The sequence below is a fragment of the Zosterops lateralis genome (genome assembly GCF_965231275.1).
Source record: "Zosterops lateralis genome assembly, chromosome: 1".
Lineage (NCBI taxonomy): Eukaryota > Metazoa > Chordata > Aves > Passeriformes > Zosteropidae > Zosterops > Zosterops lateralis.
Genome location: NC_139762.1, coordinates 143,462,769 through 143,482,325, shown reverse-complemented (window position 1 = coordinate 143,482,325; position 19,557 = coordinate 143,462,769).

The following is a 19,557-nucleotide window of genomic DNA, read 5'->3' as shown; positions in this document are numbered from 1 at the left end:
CAGCATTGCATGTGTAAAATATTATCACACCACCTAACTTTAGACTTCTGCAACAGCAGAGATCTGTATGTGAGACATTTGTCCAAAATTTAGTATAAGAGGAATATAAGAGTGCTTCTAGGGTGATTCATCTGGCCTATTTTAGATGTCAACCTTGGGAGGAGATGAATCACAATTTGGAAATACTTATTTGTTTCCAGTGACTATATAGGGAGTTTCTGTAATTAGCTCAAAAGTGGATGTTTCCACTGTAAATGCACAACATTTGAAGTGATGAAGCCCACCTCTAGTCCGGTAATGAGGAGGATCTTCCTTCCTGAATTGTTCTATTAAAATCATTGGTAAAGAATAAAACAGAATTACTAATTTGCAGATGCTTTATTTCTGCAAAATTTGCAGGATCTATAAAAATGTTTAATAAATGTACTAAAGCTTCAGGAAGTAGGGGAAAAAAACCCTATGTGCAGTTTCAGGGAAACTAGGGAAATCATGGTAAGTAAACAAATAGTTCTATTGAAAGTGGAATTAATGAAGCTTAGGTTCCTATGGATTTGTGTTTCATGCTTGATTTATTTTGTAAGTGAATTTTAATGCAGTTGCTGTTGAAACTCACTTCTTATTAGACATCCAGGATTCTTCAGAGGCAAGAACCATCCTGACTACTTCAACCAGAGGAAAACCTCCAGTGAGAAAATGGGCATTATTGAATCTGGCACAACCATGTAGGAAAAAATTCTTGCCTAAAAAATTGATTCTCTGGTACCTAGCAAGACATACATGTACATTGGCTTTGTTCAAGTGATCTCTCTTCTTTACCTAGACAGCTGCTAACATGCAATGTCTGGACATTTTGAGATCTCTTCTGCTCTATCAAGTTTAACTAAAATTTGTCAGAGGATATTCATCAAAAGTAATTGGGATAAACTAACAGAAAGATGAAGCATTTTACACTGATGCACATGTGCATTTACATAGGAAATAAAGGGAAAATAATAGGATGTAATTGGTTTAGGCCATTATAAAGATCCTTTCAGAAATCTAATTGCTGAGGACTTAGGTTTCACATCTTGTTTGGGAGGTCCCCTTCAGTCATTTTATGCCTCTTAGAAACATTCTAAGGTGAATAGTTCAGCACTAACAAAGCAAAGTGTCACCTGCTGCTCTTTAGATATCTCGTATCAAAATTGTGAAATTACCTGACCCAAGATGTTTATCTGAAAAATATTTAACTGCAAGATTTGACAAAGGTATGTGAGAAAATGTTTTTCTTTCATAATTACACTGTTCTCAAATTAAATTGATTTTCCAACCCCACTTCCATTTGTTCTGCTTTTGAGAATTCAGATATGTATTTGAAATTTGGGGTTCTTTAATATTTACAAGCTGTTTTAACATTAACTGCTGGAGAACAGAACCATTTTGTCATGGTTTATTCAGTGTTTCTGAGAAAACAGGCTGACTGTAATTCTTTTCTCCTCTTCACAGCTCCTTGTTCTCCTGTTTCTTTATCAGAGAAATGACATGTGTGACACAATGGTATTTGTGATAGTCTAATTACTGGCATAAATTCAGGATGAAGCTGTTACTCCATGCTGCAATTCTCAGCCTCTGTCAGACTCCATGACAGCCTATATGATAGACTCCAAACCACAGGAAATCTCAGGCATTTATCTGTGTATCCAGATACTTTCTCTGCATACCTCACTAGGGTAGAACAGCAATCAGAGTGAAGCAGCAGGGCAAGGAACAGCACAGACATGCATGCACTCAGCAGAATCCTCTCTTGTGATGCACTGAAAGGGAAAACATTTTGAACACGGAGAAAGTCTGAATCCTGCAAAAGTGGGATGTGGCAAAGTAAACAACTGCTCTCAAAGCTAAGCTTATATAAAATTACTGTATTTGCATGAACTATGTAAAAGTACAATGTGCAGGACTACAACATTATGACCTTCCAGACTTTAGGCTTATTGTTTGATTTTATGTAAAATAAGAAAAGGATCTTACAGCATTTGAAAGAAAGTCACTTTACACACATTGCTGAAGGTAGTTGGATATACGTCTCTGATGACACATTCAAAGAATAAAATCAATTCAACAAATAAAACTCAGTACTTCACAGTCTAAAACTTCTTAGCTATAATGATCCATACCTACTCCACAACAATCAAAACATAAAAATGAAAAATGTAAAAATGGAAAGCAAGTGCACAAAAGCTGAAGAAAGAAAGGCCTTCTATAAGTGCAACCTACAATCTACCATTTCCCCTGTCCCTTCCTTCATGGAGACCATATTATTTTTACATCATGTGAAAATTGGTGAAGAATGATTAATCTTTTTCATACAGTTGTTATGGTGTATTACATTTGGTCTGGAATTTGTTTTGTGTTCTACCTTCAGAGTTCATTAGCTGCTGCCTTCTTTGACACTAGAACTCTGTGCTTTTTGTTTTCACCACAATCCTAATAAAAGAATTTACTGAAATGCAATTACTAGATTCTTGGGTTTATGGACCAAGACTGGCACCTTCTGGTGAGTGAATTTAAATTCACTGCAGAAATATCCTAACAGACTGTGCTTTTAACAATTTCCTATTTAGAGGTATTCCGGTGTCCTAGATGTATTTGTGACTTAGTTTAAACATACAAAGTCATCATATTTCACAATACACGTACATGAATACAATTATACATAGATGCACAAGAATTTACCTATAAGTTAATCACTTTATTAATTAATGGTCATCAAATTGAACAAATTATTACATATAAGTTGATTTTTGATTTTGACACTACGGCACTGGCTAATATATGGATTTTTAAAGTATAATGGAAGTTATTTGAGCTTATGGAACAGCAGAAATAGGATTTAAACTTGAAAAGTGCTATTAGTGGAGAGGTGCACTGTTTCAGGTATTTTTACTAATATGTTTTCAGACAGTACAGACACGTTTACACAAGCTGGAATGCTACTCACTGAGGATTGCAAAGCAGAGTATATTTTGCACACATTTTAGATTTGTTTGTTTGAACTGGTGCCATGATCAGAGACACTTCTGTCACAGATTCTCAGCTACCAACAGATTCCAAGATAAACTTTGATATTTAGCTGTCCACACCAGAATAACCCATTAAATCTCCATGACAGCAAACAGAAAGTCTTCTGCAGAGTTATTTGGATAGTTTTTTAATATATAAATTATAAATTTCACAAGGAGGGAAAGAATAAACTTTTCTTATTTTGGGGTCAGACAGCCTTGCTTTTCATATGCAGCAGCCATTGAAAATGGGAGCAAGACACAGAGCTAGTCTCCTTGAAAAGTGGAACATGTCATCCAACAGAGCAGCTTTCTAACATTTCAGGCAGAGATTGATTTATGCCCTCTAATCCACCCCTGTAGTGCTATACTATAGGCACAAGATGACCTGAATCAAAAGAAATAGTATTTGGGGAATGTTTGAAGGATTCCTATGTACACTTGATCCCTACCTTTTTTGTTTATTTGTTTGCTTTGTATTGATATTCCTGCATGACCTAGAATGCTGGAAAAGATGCACAGTCAATGTCCATTTATTAACTTGCTAATCTAAATTAAGATAGCAGTCAAAGGACCTGTCTCACTGTGTTCCTTCTACTCTGAGTTTTGCACTTTCCTCTAGCACCAGCATGAGCCACTCACCTTAAAGGCAACTTGTATTAACCCAATTCTGATAATTATGTCACTCTCAAAAACAATTTTATTTTTATCCAATGTTAGTGCCAATTCCCTCATTGCTTTTAAACTTCCTGTAGTTAATTGTACAAAGAAAAGTGTTACCAAATCCAACGGATTATTTTTTCACATAAGTCAAGGAATAACCATCACTTGGCAATTCATTAATGCCTACAGACCAAATTAACGAGCCAAAATGGTTTCATGCCCCATTTTCTTGTCCCTTGTGTCACCCAGTCCCACCAGATTTCTGCTGACTTGAATCCCATGCTCACTCAGATGCTCACTGCTAGCACTTCACAATCCTGCTGTGTCTGCTCCCCACATCTCTTCCTAACTAGGTCAGAATAGAGAGAGAAAGAAAACAGTACACCAATTTGTAGTTTTTCAGTCTCAGACAGCACCTGGCTGGATGCCATCCACTTTGGGAATAAGGCAACTTGCTGTCCTTGAAATAATAGCGTTAGAGCTGCCAACCAATTGTGCTTGATGGGACATTATCGCTGGATAAATGGTTTTCCTACAGCAGTACCATTCACTTTTAGGATTTACTGCAGATAGCTATAATGGGAAGGCTGTGATAGCATAGGGGAAGAAGAGTCTCATAGTTCTAATTTGAAATAATTCTATTTTACTAACATAAAAATGCTTGATAGAGATCACACCCTGGAGCAGGCCATATATTTCAATGTCAAGAGCACTAGTAAAATCAAGCCATGTCTCTACAGGTGATGAGCTGGGAGATATGGTTTTGTCCACTGTCCTTTTTACCTTTGACTAATTTTTTTTATTATTACTATTATGAAAACTTACAACCTGCAACCTGTATACTGTGGAATAGTACACAAAACTTATCATATTTTACTATCTTCAGAGTAGTCTATAATTGCATTTTCTTTTGAATTATTATAGACCAGTCATTCCAAAGAAGGCATCATTTTATTCTGAAAATATAACTTTGCACATCTGTAGTAATGCACTCCACACCCCCAGCAGGTGCTTCCAAATAGGGAAAGAGTTTCAGTTTGCCTTTAGAAATTTTAGGAAGTTTAACTAGAAAGTTCTGTGCTGTTCTGACAGGGATTGGCTCAGTGCCAAGAAAGAAGCATCTATTGAACCTTTTCACCATTCTTCAAATCCTGTATCTCTCCCTGTTGGCTACAAGCCAAATTGTCCCTCCTAAAATATTCAGTATTTAGGAGGGAGCACAAAGGAACTAAGAGGCTTTTTGGAGTCTTTCTAGTGGGGTGTCAGAGGTTTTCTCAGACACCTGTGCATGGCTTTTCTTTTGTTTTCTGTGACATTTGTTATTTTTCATTTATTAAACTTTTTTACTTTACAAAACACCTCTGAAGAGCAGTCTCACTGAAATTATTTTAAGCCAATCTGTAAGGGCTGGACCCTCAGAGATTGATACATTTACAGGTGGTTTATAAGACTCTGGCCACGTGTTAACCTGTATCACACATCTTTTTGTATGTTGTACTAAGGGAGCTTCTACAACTCGAAAATAAATGTCTCCAGAAAGATTTAATGTTCTTAGCAGGTGAAATAACACTGAGCGATAAGATTTGTTTTCTTCTTAGACTTTGCTTAAGAACTTTGTACTGTAATTAGCTCCAGCAAGGAAAGCAATTTGGTCTATATTTCTTCAAGCCACAGTCAAACACAGGCCCAGACAAGTTGCTAAGAATTTTTCATAACCAATTAACATCTGTCTTCCTACTTAACAAATGCTTTAATGTTCATAATGGGGAAAGCAGGATGTTTTCAAGATCAGTATCTGTTTTGAATATTTCAGCCAATTAACACATGCTGGAACATTCTGGCTGCTGTGTAGTATCACAGTTCTTCTTTAAAATACTAAAGGAAATAGAACTTGCTTCACTTGTTTCCTCCTTAATTAAGAATCCATGTGCATCCCAGAATATTACAGTTCTCTGTCCACAGATCAAATCCAGCACACAGCATTTTTTTATCCTTCCTTGGACACTACACACTCTGGAGAGAGTAGGAGAGCTGTCATTAGGTGAGGCAACATGAGCCAGTGCACAGGGCATGGGACTGCCTGTGCTCATCAGACCTGAAGCTCATCCTCACTTGATATAAATTTATTGCAACTCCATTACATCTTTTCTGTCTCTGTGAGACTACAGAAAATTGAAGTGCTTGAAAACTGATCCAAGAGATCTAATTCTTTTCCTGGAAATACTTCTGATTGTGTGAATGTTCGTGAATTCGCATAGTTCAGTTTTCTATCTAAAAAGAACATACAGCATTATTTGAAAAATACAGAAATATATGAAAGGAACTGTGAAAGAAAGAGATTAGCTTTGCTAGCTAAAATAAAATGCATTCCTCTCTAAACTGTGGCTACCTGACATTTTGGTTATCAAGGAAAAATTAGAGCTCCAAAGTGAAGTTACTTCTTGTACTCCCCTCACACGAATCTAATTAAACCTCAGTTCCTGCATTGCACTGGGTGTGCCCTGCTGCTGCCTTCTCCATTCCTACCACTATTTTTCCTATCCAGGTGTTGCACAAAGCAGAAGTCTGTCTTAGATTTTTGGAAAGCATTTTGTGAGTGGTAAGTAGAAAGTCTGGAACTGGTATTTTGTGCATTTTCCTCGGGATTTTTTTTTTAAGTTTTTTTTGCAGTTATGGGAAGTGGACTGGATTTCATGGCTCAGCAAGTCCTCCTTCAAAACTGTATTTTTTTTAAAAAAAGTACATCTTTATGACTCAGAATCAGATGATTTGTACATGACAGTTCTGTGACTGTTGTGGAAAATTAATGAAAAAAAATCATTTAAATAATCATGGTATAGATTTTGTAAACTCTCTACTTTTGTGGTAGACATGTTTCTGCTCCAGGAACTCTGAGTAGTTTTGACAACAGTAAAAACACAGAAGGTAATAGAAAGCTGTCAGAATCTTAACAAAACCAATTTCATTTAAATAACAGATTCGTTTTGATAGTATCTGATTAGTTTGTTTTACAGAGGTAATTTTGCAGACTGACACACCACAGTCACTTATTTATGCCAGTGTGATTTAGAATATAAACATGACTTACAGGACTCTGAAACCATTCAGTCTAGATCTTTGCCAGACTGTTCTCCATTGTCTATACACTAGCAGGTTTTTTCATTTTCATTTAAATTTTCTTTATTGTAGAGCTTCTATTGCTTCTTTTGTGAGATCATACTCAAAGAAAATAAATCTCTCTGTCAATAACCCTTTTTTTTTATTATTTTTTCCTTACATAACTCCATCCCTTTGCTTCTTTTTACTCCTCTTTTTATTAGGCTATAAAATCTGACTGTGCTCCTGGTTGACTGCACCCTTCAGTATCAGTCTGTCAGCACGTTCCCTGCTGGCTACTCTTTGCCAAGCTATGGAACTTAGCCTTTCCCATAAACTGGTTCCTCACTGCTACCATTGCCCATCACTGAACATTCTTGAGACTGTCTGTATTTCATGGTAATTTGGTGCCTTGAGATATATCCGGTAATACAGATATTGCACTATGTGAATATATTACAATACTTACAGAAGTCCTAAAGAAAGGAAATTTTCACCATATTCTGATAGTATTTCTCTGCCTATAAAGTCTGATATTCCTTGGACTTATTCCTCAATTATCTCCAGGGTTTTCCAGACACTACAGTTCCCAGGTATCTCCCCTCTGCATCTTGGTCTGTGTTAGCTCCCAAAGTCATTAATTTGAGCCTCCCTACTTCTAATGCTTACTAATCTTTTTCATTTTCTGCTGCTATCTTTGATTGCAATGCAAAGCCCAACAACATCTTTATCATTTTTCCTTTATCTGTTATTTCATAATGAGATAGCTTCTACCATTCCCACAGTGGTCTCTCTTTTCCCTATCAGGGAAGTTCTGTAGGGTGATTTTGCAGTATTTATCCCACAAGAGTCCACTTATATGTCATTTAATTTGAATTTTGTCTAAGGTAGCAAACTCTACCAAATATATTGTTTTGATTATTTATTGCATCTATTTCCTTTTATTTATACACTTTTTTTTTTAATTGATACTGTAAAACACCAAGTACAATTTTTCTCCAGTTCCTCTTAAAAAAAAAATATTGTTTATTCAAGATAGAAAAACAATTTTTTCAGGAGCTAGGAAGTGTGATGTCTATTGGGAGAGTAACAACTCTCTTCTCACAATGCCAACAGTCGCCCACATGTGCTACATCCAGGTTCTCTTGGTACATAAAATTAGTTTTGAGGTTTCAGGGAGCTGTGGTGAAGTAAGTATTTACCAGTAGTCAGTCATATACCCTTAGGAACAATCCAAGAACAGGATATGATTGTGAGTTAATAAGTATTACTAGAAAATTTATTGATATTATGCTAAGCATTATTATTATTATTATTCTATAATTGATAGACTATGGAATAATAACATGAAAATCCATCATTTTTTTTACTACAGTGCAGAAGGAAGAGCTTCAAGAAAAAATTGAACTGCACAACAATTCATATAGATTAGACTATCTACTTGCTAACACAGTTTTTCTGAATTTATGGATAGAGTGGAGTATCTTTACACTTTATCAGGCCTACTCTGATATCAAAACTTTGTGAAAAGATTCTTCACAGCATCTGAAATTTGGAACGGTTGAGACAGACTAAGTACCAAGTTGAATCACTAAGTAACATGACATCTCATAGTTAATATTGTCCAAAGGAGGCCACTTGCTTATTATCAGCAGCAGAATCTGTCCTTTACCAGTGCCTGTGAAAGTCAGTGTGCACATCCTCTGCTGGATCAATCATCCTGACTTCAGTGTAGCCATGGCAGTCAGTACCAGACGTATATCATTCCAATGAAAATACTCCACTTCCTACTGCAATAGATCAATAGATCAATACCATAGTTAATAAGTGAGTACACTACACTTGGAGCCAAAATCACAAACAAATCTTATCATTAAAAAAACATATTTGATCATAGATGCATTAGAATTTGTTGTCAATAATAGTAACAGCCTTAATGAGCACAAATCTTTCTTCACTCCACTTTACTTCACATTAATGTAAAGTAATGTAACTTGCTGTTATTTATAAGTTGGTGTTCTTTCATCTCCAGGTCAAAAATGGAGGGAGAAAAAAGTGATTACCTAATTTACATATTGAAAGGTATAAAATGTTGCTCATTCCAGCCAGCAATTTCAGCTGGAGAAATTGCAATATCAAATAAAGTTGAAATTCAGAAGAACTCTTTCAATTTACTTGAGAAAGAATGGCCCAAATACAAATGAAAATCTATTTACTGCTTTGCCAGTGTAATCAATCTGCTGCTTTACCATGGTAGAGCTCTTCTTCTTAGTCCTTTAGTAGGAAGTAGAAATGCAGCCTACAGCTATCTGTCCCAGAGTCAGTCACTTCAATTTAACTTTAAAAAAATCTGTCTGGCAGACAGGGAGCTGGTCTCCACAGTGGTAATTTTCTAACAAAACACAAGTGTCAGGTAAAATTATATCTGGCAACTTGACTTCTACCACCTTATTCATTCAGTCAGACAAATAGAAATAGTCCCTTCATTAGAGATTATTCATCTGAAGCACACAGTAATTTTTCATTTGTTTCATGTAGTTTACAACATTCTTTCACACACTGTGATATTTCTATGCTTCTAATTTCAAAATCCCATTAAGAATCACTTGTTTAAATTTCTTTTTATTCCTTTGTTAAAGGGACTTTATTAAAATTTTCATAGCTATTATTCCAAACTACATAAATGCCACCTGATGGAACTGAAATTCTTGATCGCTTCCTTCATCTTCTTAAAAATCTGTGCCTGAATGGTCAAGTTCCACCTCATAACCTTAGTCATAAACTGGCCCACGGAAGATTCTAAGACATGAGATGGCTACTTGCTTGGTAGTGGTCCAAAGGATCCCACCAAAGACAGCAAGATGTTCAAAATTAATTAAAGAAAATCCATTTACCAAACAATATGTACATTATCAGTCTGCAGTGGGTTTCATCTCACCAAATTTAGGAAGCTGAAACTATACATTCAAATCTAAGATGGTGATCTAGGATGCATTTAGAGTCAATAAAGAGAAACAGACTTCTCACTTAAAAGAAATTGGCATTGTCTCCAGTCAGAGATTTCCGAGAATGCCAGATAATTGTGCAAAATAAATGTTTTCTTGTGATTTGAGCAGAGGGATGTTTTTTTTGCTTCTCTTGGCAAGCAGAAGTCTGGAGCAAGAGCCTAAGAGTAATCTGTCAGGAACAAGATTGAAGAGAAACATGAGTGGCTTTTAAAGTGTTCAGAGAGTAACAGCTAGGAAACACCAGTAATAGGAACATCTAATTACCATGCTGGGATATAGATATAAATACAAAGCAAAAAGAATCTGTAAGCTAAGTATTGCAATAGTTCTGCTGCCTAGGGAACAACAAACATCAAAATTATCTCAGCAGAGATTCCCCTTACACTTTTGAATATTCAACAGATTGATAAGTTTTTTACAGACTTCACAGAATTGAATTCTTTCGGTAATACAATGCAGTGTGTCAATCTTTCTGTACTTGGCACTGACTTTTGCAAAACTGAGCTGTCAGAAGCCCTGAAGCAGCACTGAATCAATGGCAAAGAGTCTTGGTGAACAAAACAGACACAGCTGCCCCTACTGACACTCTCAGCTTTTACCACCATCATATCAGTTCTCCTTGTTCTCACAACATGCAGGTAGGGTCACACATGCTGTTGGATCAGTTCTGCTGGGTTAACAAGTTCTCTTTACCTCTAACCTGTCTGATTACGCTCTCAAAACAACATGTCAGAGAAACTGACAGAACAATGACCCGGTCAAAAACTGAAAGAACAACCCCAGTTTTCTCAAGTTTTTGAAGCAGCAATAAAGAAGAAACAGCAAAAAATCTGGTGTGACCCAGGTCCATATATGCTAGTAAACACACCTCAGATATGGGAAAAAAAAAAAAAAATTAAGCTGTCTGGGCAACTGCAATTCCCCGTCCTCCTGTACTGCTTAGTGGAAGGAGATAGGAGTAAAGTCAGGAGTTAGTTGAGCCCAGGAAGAAGGGAGGTGAAGGAAGAAGGTGTTTAAAGATTTCTTCTTATTTCTTGCTATTCTACCCTGATTTGACTGGCAATAAGTGAAAATAATTCCTTCAAGTCAAGCTTGTTCCATCCATGGCAAGTGCTGAGCGATCTCCCTGTCCTTATCTTGATCCACAAGCTTTTGTTGTGTTTCCTTCCCCTGTTTTGCTTCCCTGAGGTAGGGATTGATGAGTGGCTGTGTGCGGACCTGACATCCTGACAGGGTGAACCCAACCCACTTACCATTTGTCTCAAAGTGCTATTCATGACATGTCCCATGGGAGCCCTCTCTAATAATCCGTTATCTTACACAGAGGTATTCTGCACAGCTCTCATCTGATGCTAATTGAGACTTCCTTCAGGGCATTCTACAATGATCAACTTTTAGACCAAGATGTGGTCAGAATAGTACAAAATAGCTGCTCTGTAAACCACAAATGCCTATCCACTTGCTAGAGGATTACTTGAATAGCAAATATTTAAGCTACTTGAATTATTAACTGCTCATAACATCCTATGACAGCAGGAAAATTATCTTCCTTTCCTTATGTGATCCCCTAGCAGCATTAGTAAGTTCCCCATTTTCCTGCTTTTTATCTTGAAATACTCTACAGAATTTGGTTACAAGGCCTTACCAACTCATGTAAACTCTCTGGGATTTTCTTGGAGGTACTGTGTCATGTTGTCAAGTGTTTTCCCCAAGGAATTGATATAACACAATGTCCCTCAGAAAGATGTATTACTAGGAAGCTATGTCTGAGTCCTTCTGAGTTTGTACTTCACACTACCGAAGACTGGCACAGTCATGATCCTGGCTGATATCTAGGAAGAAAAGTAGTAAGACACAATCTGAATAAAACATTTCAGGACCTCAACATTAGGGTAAGAATGAAGACCTTGATTCTGAGATGCACCTAGTGCAACATGGTCACTTTAACCCATGTCATAGCAAGTGAATGATCCTGTGGCATTGTCCATATTCCAGCCAGGACAACTGACAGTGCTGGACTCTAAAAGCTGCAGACACACATAGTGTTCTTACCTACTTTTACATGAATATTTTTCTGTTTGGGACATAAAGCATGCAATAGAAGAATGAGTTAGAGCAAGGTATGCACCAGGGAGGCTTGTGCTGTTGAGATGCCAAGGGCTGTGGGATGGCTTTCCTGCCATGGTGTGCACCTACTGTGTTCAACATAGACAGAACAAAAACACCATGACACATGATCAGCTTAAGGATAAGCTCATGGGTCTACTTGACCTGACACTCTTCAGAATAATTACCAAAAACAATTATCACAAGTAAATCTCAGAGAACCATGGGAGCATTTCTGTTCCAATAAGAAGGACATCATGTTTTTCTAGTTGTTATGTTAAAACTCACATATCTTGTTCAATTTCGTTCTACCTTCTAATCTTTCCAGACTCTATTCTATGTTTTTCCAAACTTTCTCTGTCATTAATTCGTTAGATTAACTTTATTTCTGTCTGGCTTCTCTCCCAGATTTGATGTCTGTCTCTTTTTGTCCATCTAAAATAATTTCCTCTTATTTCCCCCTTTCACCATTTTGTCAGCCAAATTCCTTGAGGAATTAATGTGACATTAGTAGGATATCACTCCGTTTATGGTTTTGCTGTATTTTATATCTTTCTCAACATTTGTACTTGTTTCATTTTTAGATCATAGAATCATTAAGGTTGGTAAAGGCCTTTAAGTCCAACCATAAAAATAACACTGCCAAGTCCACCAACAATACACTCATTGGACAGTGGCTTCCCAAATTTTATCTGTTCTTACCTTAATGGGGTCCTGTTCTCCATTTATTCTACATGGTGAAAGCTTATGAACTGTGAATAACATCTTTGGGAACCTTAGATCTAAAAAGAAAAAAAAAAACCAAAACAAACAAACAAACAAAAAATTAAAAAAACTACCTATCAGACAATGAAAAATAATGAAAAATATAGATTCAGTTCTGCCGTCTACCACAGACCTCTGTGTCTCTATGACCAATCTACAAAGCCTCGGGAAGTACCCGTTTCTCAAACTCTCAAACTCTATCTGTCCAGACACTGAGCAAGCAGCTTTTGTGAAGATGGACAATGGTGATGTTACAGAAAACCAAAGAAGACCTCAGTCCCATAGCATGGTTTTGGGGTTTTTTTAATAAATTCAGAGAGTCAACTGTGAGAGTTTAAAAAAGACAAAAACAGCATTTAAATTTGTACTCACTGTTTAATTAGTTACTAGAGGAAGAAATGGATACATTGAACTTGGGGACTTTAGGAGAGCAGGTAGACTGTATAGGAAGGCACCTCTCACACCCCAGCAGGAATTCCAATATAAGGAAAGGGGTTTCAATTTACCTCTTGGCATTTTAGGAAGTTAAACTAGAACTTTCTAGAGCTTTGTCATAGTGGTTGGCTTGGTGCCAGCACAGGAGCCTGTTGCCAATTCCATTGGGCAGAGTGGCAAACAGCCCACCTAAACTATCGAATAATAAAGGGACAGCACAAAGGAACTCAGGGGCTTTTTAGAGTGTCTTAGCAAGGTGTCAGAGGCTGCTCTGGCGCCTGTGCTTGGCCTTTTCTTTTGTTTCTGTAATGTTTGTTATTTTTCATTTGTTAAAGCTTTTACAAAACACACCTGAACAGCAGTCTCGCTAATTATTTTAAGCCAATATGAAAGTGCAGGGCACCCTCAGAGATTTGATAAATTTACATGGGGCTCATAGCACTGTGGCCATGTGTTTTACTGTATCAAGGCTGGTGCATTCAGCAAAAAAGTTAAAGAATGTTGGTTGAATTAAACTCAGCAGAGGTTTATTGACACAAAGGAAATTAACATGTTCAAGACAGAAATTACACATACCATTTAAAGGAGAGTTCATTAAATAATTTGATTTCTAAAACGGTCTGCTTTGTTTCTGGCTCTTCACCAATAAGTAACAAGAAGTGGCAAGGAATCAACAGTAGTGCTAGGGTTGCAAGCTGTATTAACAATTTGCCAGATGTCTTCAGTGGTGGGAAGTAGGGAAATGACAAATTCTCCCATTATCATTCACGTTTAATCTAAAATACTTGTGCAGATACTGGTTGCATGCCAGAAGGATTTTTTAACCAGTAGAAGTTGAAAATAATCAAAACACAGCCTAAGTAGTTCACTAAAAATACAGATAATGTACAATATTTCCTCCTCACAATGGGTCAGTGATATTTTTTCCAAACAAAGATATGAACACAGACCATTCAAACTCTAGAGCAAAATTATCATGGAAAGCTTGATTGATTTGTCTGGATAAAATGTCATACTTGCTCTAAGGAGGTCCTGATTTAGCTTTATTTAACATTTAACTACCATAGTTAGAACCACACAATATTTTTCTTTGGAAGACACCTTTAAAGATCATCTAGGCCAAACCCCCTGCAAAGAGAGTGGAATCTTCAACCAGACCAAGTTGCTCCAATCAATCTAGCCTTGAATGTTTCCAGGGATGGAACATCTACTCTCATTCTGTTCGACTTGTTAGTGTTTCACCAGTCTCATTGTAAAAAAATTGTCATTTTATCTAGTCTAAAACAACCTTTTTTTCTAAACTGTTTCTAAAACTATTTTTCCTTGTCCTATCACAAGAGGCCCTGCTAAAATGTTTGTCCTTATCCTTCTTGTAAGATCCTTTAAGTATTCAAAGGCTGTAATAAACTCTCCACAGAGTGTTTTCTTCTCCAGACTGAACAACCCTATCTCTCTCAACTTCTCTTTATTGGAGAGGATCATCTCTGTGGCTCCTGTATGGATGCACTTCAACAAGCCCACATCTTTTCTGTGCTGGAGGCTTCAGAGCTGTACACAGCACTCACTCCAGGTGGGCTCTGTCAAGGGCAGAGCAGAATCACCTCCCTTGACCTGCTGACCATGCTGCTTTTGATATCACCCAGGATATGGCTGGCTTTTGGAGATCTGGGTGTACACTGCTGGATCATGTCCAGCCTTTTATCCACCAGTACCCCCAAGTCCTTTTTCTCAGGGCTGCTCTCAACAACTTCCTCCCCTAGATTGTATTGAACTGGGGGATATAACTTCATATTTGAAATAACTTAGCAGCATTTTGCTCATAAGGACAGAAGTGAATCCAAAATATCTCTCTGATTTAGCCCAGGAGATTTTGCAACAGAAGATGTTCTTTAAAACTTTCTGATTTAACATGAGAGCAATGACAGGATTAGGTTTGCTTCTGTAGATATGTATAAGCCATGGTCCATAGTGTAGAAAGGCATATGCGGAGTCAGGGAGCTCACAGTTGTACTCACTGATGAATGCAAGATGCCTGAGGCAAATAAGGGCTTTGGTGCATGTTCTTTAGGGATATACCAAGGCAGAGGTGTTAGAATGTGCCTGAAGGTGAAACTGAAAGAGGTGGGAAACTGAAGGATGCTGAATATCTGGATTTGAAATAAAATACAAAACTGTTACTATTCAGGAGGAAAATTAACATAGTGAGCTATTTTTTGATGACACTTAACACTGAAATGCCTTTCTACATTAAATGACACATGATAAGTCTTGACTTAGCAGTATCTTTGTTAGCTACAATTATATAGCCACATGTGCCTATTTAAAAAAAGAAGAAAAAATCAAGCCTGCTAATGCCATTATAATTAGCACCTAAGTGCACGATTATAGCACACAAGAGAAACACACTAATCAAAAATGAAAACCTGAGACATACACAAGTGGTTTCTGACAAGGGTTTCAGACATCTGGAGATACCTCATAAGATCTTGTTTGAGTATTACACAACCTCACTCCAATAGCTCTTCTCAGTATGAGAAATACATCATATACACAATCTTCTGGGAATCTGGAAAGAGAAATGGATTAAAAAATTGTTAAACAGATACATTTTTTTCAATTATATTTAGCAGCAAATCCTCATCTGTCTTTGATTTTATATGTTTCGTATTTAATAAGCCTGGCTTAGAATAATAAGCATAACATAAACACACAAAAGTTGCCTTTCAAGTTGTGAGTTACAATATTCTTGACTCAAAATTATTGACCTGGAATGCAGCTTCACCTTATGTGTACAAAAATAAAAGTGTTCTGCCATTATTTTTCTTACGAGTACTGTCACACAATCCCCAAAATGGCACTGGTATCACACAACTCCTTCTCTCTATTTCTCTGCAAGTCAACCTTTTTCTCTGATAAAAAATGTAATTATTTAGAAGGAAGTTCAAGTAAGAATATTCACTCCTGCAATTCCCACTCATGACAATTTTTGATGCCTTCCATGGCCACAAGCATTTTTAGCTTCCCCTCTAAAAAAAGAAAGACAAAAAAATCAAAAACATCAGGAAGGCAAATTTAAGATTATATTTGAGTAAATGAATTTAAATCTGATCTTGATGGATGAAAACTCGAACATGAGACAGCAATGTGCAGTTGCAGCCCAGAGAGCTAACCATACAACTGTATCCTGGATGGCATCAGAAGCAGAATGACCAGTAGATTCTCGCCCTCTGCTCTGTTCTTGTGAGACTTCATCTGGAGTACTGCATCCAGCTCTGAGGTCCTCAACACAAGAAGGACAGTAACTTGTTAGGGTAGGTTCAGAGCAAGGCCACAGAAATATTCAGAGAGAGGGAACACCTCTCCTATGAAGAAAACTTGAGAGATGGGATTATTAAACTTTGAGAAGAGAAGTTTTGGGGAGACCTTATTGCTTATAGAAGGAGTTTAGAGGAAAGATGAAGAAAGAATTTTTGTGTAATGAGGGCTTATAAAAGAGATACAGAAAGACTTTTTACCAGAGTCTGTAGAGACAGGGCAAGGGGAAATGGTTTAAAACTGAAAGAGCGTAGATTTAGACAAGTGCTCTGGTTCCAGCTGGGATAAGGTTAATTTTTTGCAGTAGCTGGAAGGGAGCATAGCTGGGACACAGAGGTTATTCTACACCACCTCACAACACTGCTGGGGCAGGAGGAAGAGACTTCTCTCCAGGGAACACAGGTTCCTTCCTGTCAACCAAATGTGGCAGACAGAGGTTCAGAGCAGGAGGGACTGCTCAGAGTGATGTGGCTGTGGTCAGATACTGTCTGTTGTTGGGGGTTCCAGGGTGAGCAGTAGTGTTTATTTCCTCTTTTACCATGTCTTGTACCATACTTTTGCTGGTGTTACTTTTTTTCTTATCTTGTTGTTTACAGTAAATTGTTCTTATCTCAACCTATGATCTTCCCCTTTTGTGCTTCCAGTGCTCCTCTCCAGCCCTACACAAAGGGGAATGGGAAGAGGAGAGAGTGAGCAAGCAAGGGGCAGCATGGTTTGGAGTTTCAGTGGAAACAATGAATTAGGGGCTACCATTCAAAAAAAATTCCACAACAATTAGAAATAAGGAAGAAATTTTTTACAAGGTTGGTGAGACATTGGAACAGGTTTCAAAGAGAACCTGTGAAAGCTGAATCACTGGAAGTGTTCAAGGCCAGGTTGCATAAAGCTTTGAGAAACCTGATCTAGGGATAATTGTCACTGTCTGTGGCAGAGGTGTTGAACTAGATGATCTTTAAGATCCTTTCCAAACCAAATAATTCTATAATTCTACAACATTTCAAGTCACTTGGTCCAGATGGACATTATTTGTTTGGGTTTTTTTCACTCCACTGACAAAGTGTAAGTCACCCTTTTCTTTAGAAGGCAGAAAAAATGTAAGATACTTTACACAACTCCACAGCATATAAACATTTCAACAAAAACTTAATCATAGTAAAAAGGATGTTCTCTGTAGAGTTACAGGAAATCAACAATGTCAAATAGTGTTTAATGAAACTCACAGAAATACAAAGTTATGGTCAGCTTACAGAGGCAAATAAAGGATGAAACTAATATGCTGTGTGACAAAAACTTCTTTCTTGATCTCTTACTTCTATTTCAGAATTCTTACAGAGGGTCTGTAAAGGCCTTTGTAGTGCCAATCTAAAATATTTTTTTTTCTGAAATATATGCAAGCTGTATTTGTTAATTAATTAGAAAATATAAATAGAAGTTGTCCAGAGATTTCATGATTGAATATAAGCTGTAACATTTTAACAATAGTATTGTTTAACCCGTGGAACAACTGCCAAAAGCTTGGCAAATATTTATAATCTGGATATTTTAATTATTCATTTATGGTGTGTTTTAAGATTTATGCTCCAGATCCCAGTTTCTGTGGTGCTGGGTTTTGTGGTAGGGAAGAAGACTCTCCAAAGCAAGAAAGTAAGCAAGCAACCAAAGCCTTAAAAAAAAACCCCACATTATTTTATTCCCTGATAAATCATAAATAAAAAAACATAAATAATTTACCAAAATTAATTGGCTTAGAATGGGCATATCTTGATTAACTTTGACCATTAAAAAGACGATAGAAAACATAACCAATATAGATGAGCCTGAGACACTAATACTTAGGTCATCTCAAAAAATGGAAAAATAGAAACAGCACAAAATAAATAATTAAAAATCATTAGAAACTACATTATAAACGTAAGCAATTTTAAAACAATCTTTTGCTGTCACATGCCATGCTGAAAACAGTGATGACAATGCACCAATGTTTTAATTATTGCTGAACAGTGCTTACACAGCATCAAGGAAATTTCTGCTTCTCACTTCAACCCATAAGCAATGAGGCTGATAGGACTGCCTGCATTTTAATTCAGAAAAAAAAAATGGACCAGAGAAAATAAAACCAAATTAAACCAACCAAACAAAAAAACAAACTGAATCATCCACAGACTCTAGGCTCTGTTCCTCTTTTAAGATGAATATCCTGATCATGGGATAGCAAAATCAACTTCTTGCTAGCCTTGCTAGTTTTCCTCTGGCATAAACTAATAAGTCCTCTACTCTACTCTCTCCCAGTCTCTCCTCCTTCTTCAGTATTGCATTGTCTTTTAACTAGAACATTCCAAGTTTGAATTGCCTGAGCCTTCCAAAGAGAGATTAAGCAAGACCTGGTGGGACTCTAAATACTTTATATAACTATAATTTAGATAAAAAAGTTGTTTAAAGAAGGAAAAAAATATATAAGCAGTAGCAGAAGCTAGAGGACAATGGGCACATCTTAAACATCCTTCTACCTTATCTGGGAATCTTACCATACCTTAGTTGGGAAGCTGGCACCCAGCTTTTCATTCTGAAACAATTTCTTTATGCATACAGAAATTTCACTCTGGAAGGAGAATATTTAGTGAGTATGAGATAGATTTTCTCATCACTAACTGCTCTAACAATGACAGTTTCTTCAAGTCCCATTTTAACTAACACAGCAGGCACCCTGAATCTCATCATGTGTGTTCTAAGAATATATTGCATTATATTTTGTGAAAACAAGTTCCAATTAACTTTCATTTACTTCATTTATGGATAATTATGATTCTGTGATTTGGTATTTGTTTTCATATTTTAGCCCGCGGAGAAAATTTAAAGTGTTTAAATTAAGGGAAAGATGAACACAAACTTCACAAATTCATAACGATATAATGCAGTAGCTAACTGAAGACATGATTAATTTATTAATTCAGCAACTATTCCTAGGCATTGAGACATCCCTGAGCGATCTGTGTGCTGGAATACTACAATGCCATGGATGACTAATTTCACTTACAAACGCTCGGATTATAATTGAAGTAGGTGGCTTGGAGCACAGTCTTTTCTAACTCACACAAAAAACTACTTACTTTAATGCAAGCTGAAAGAAATTC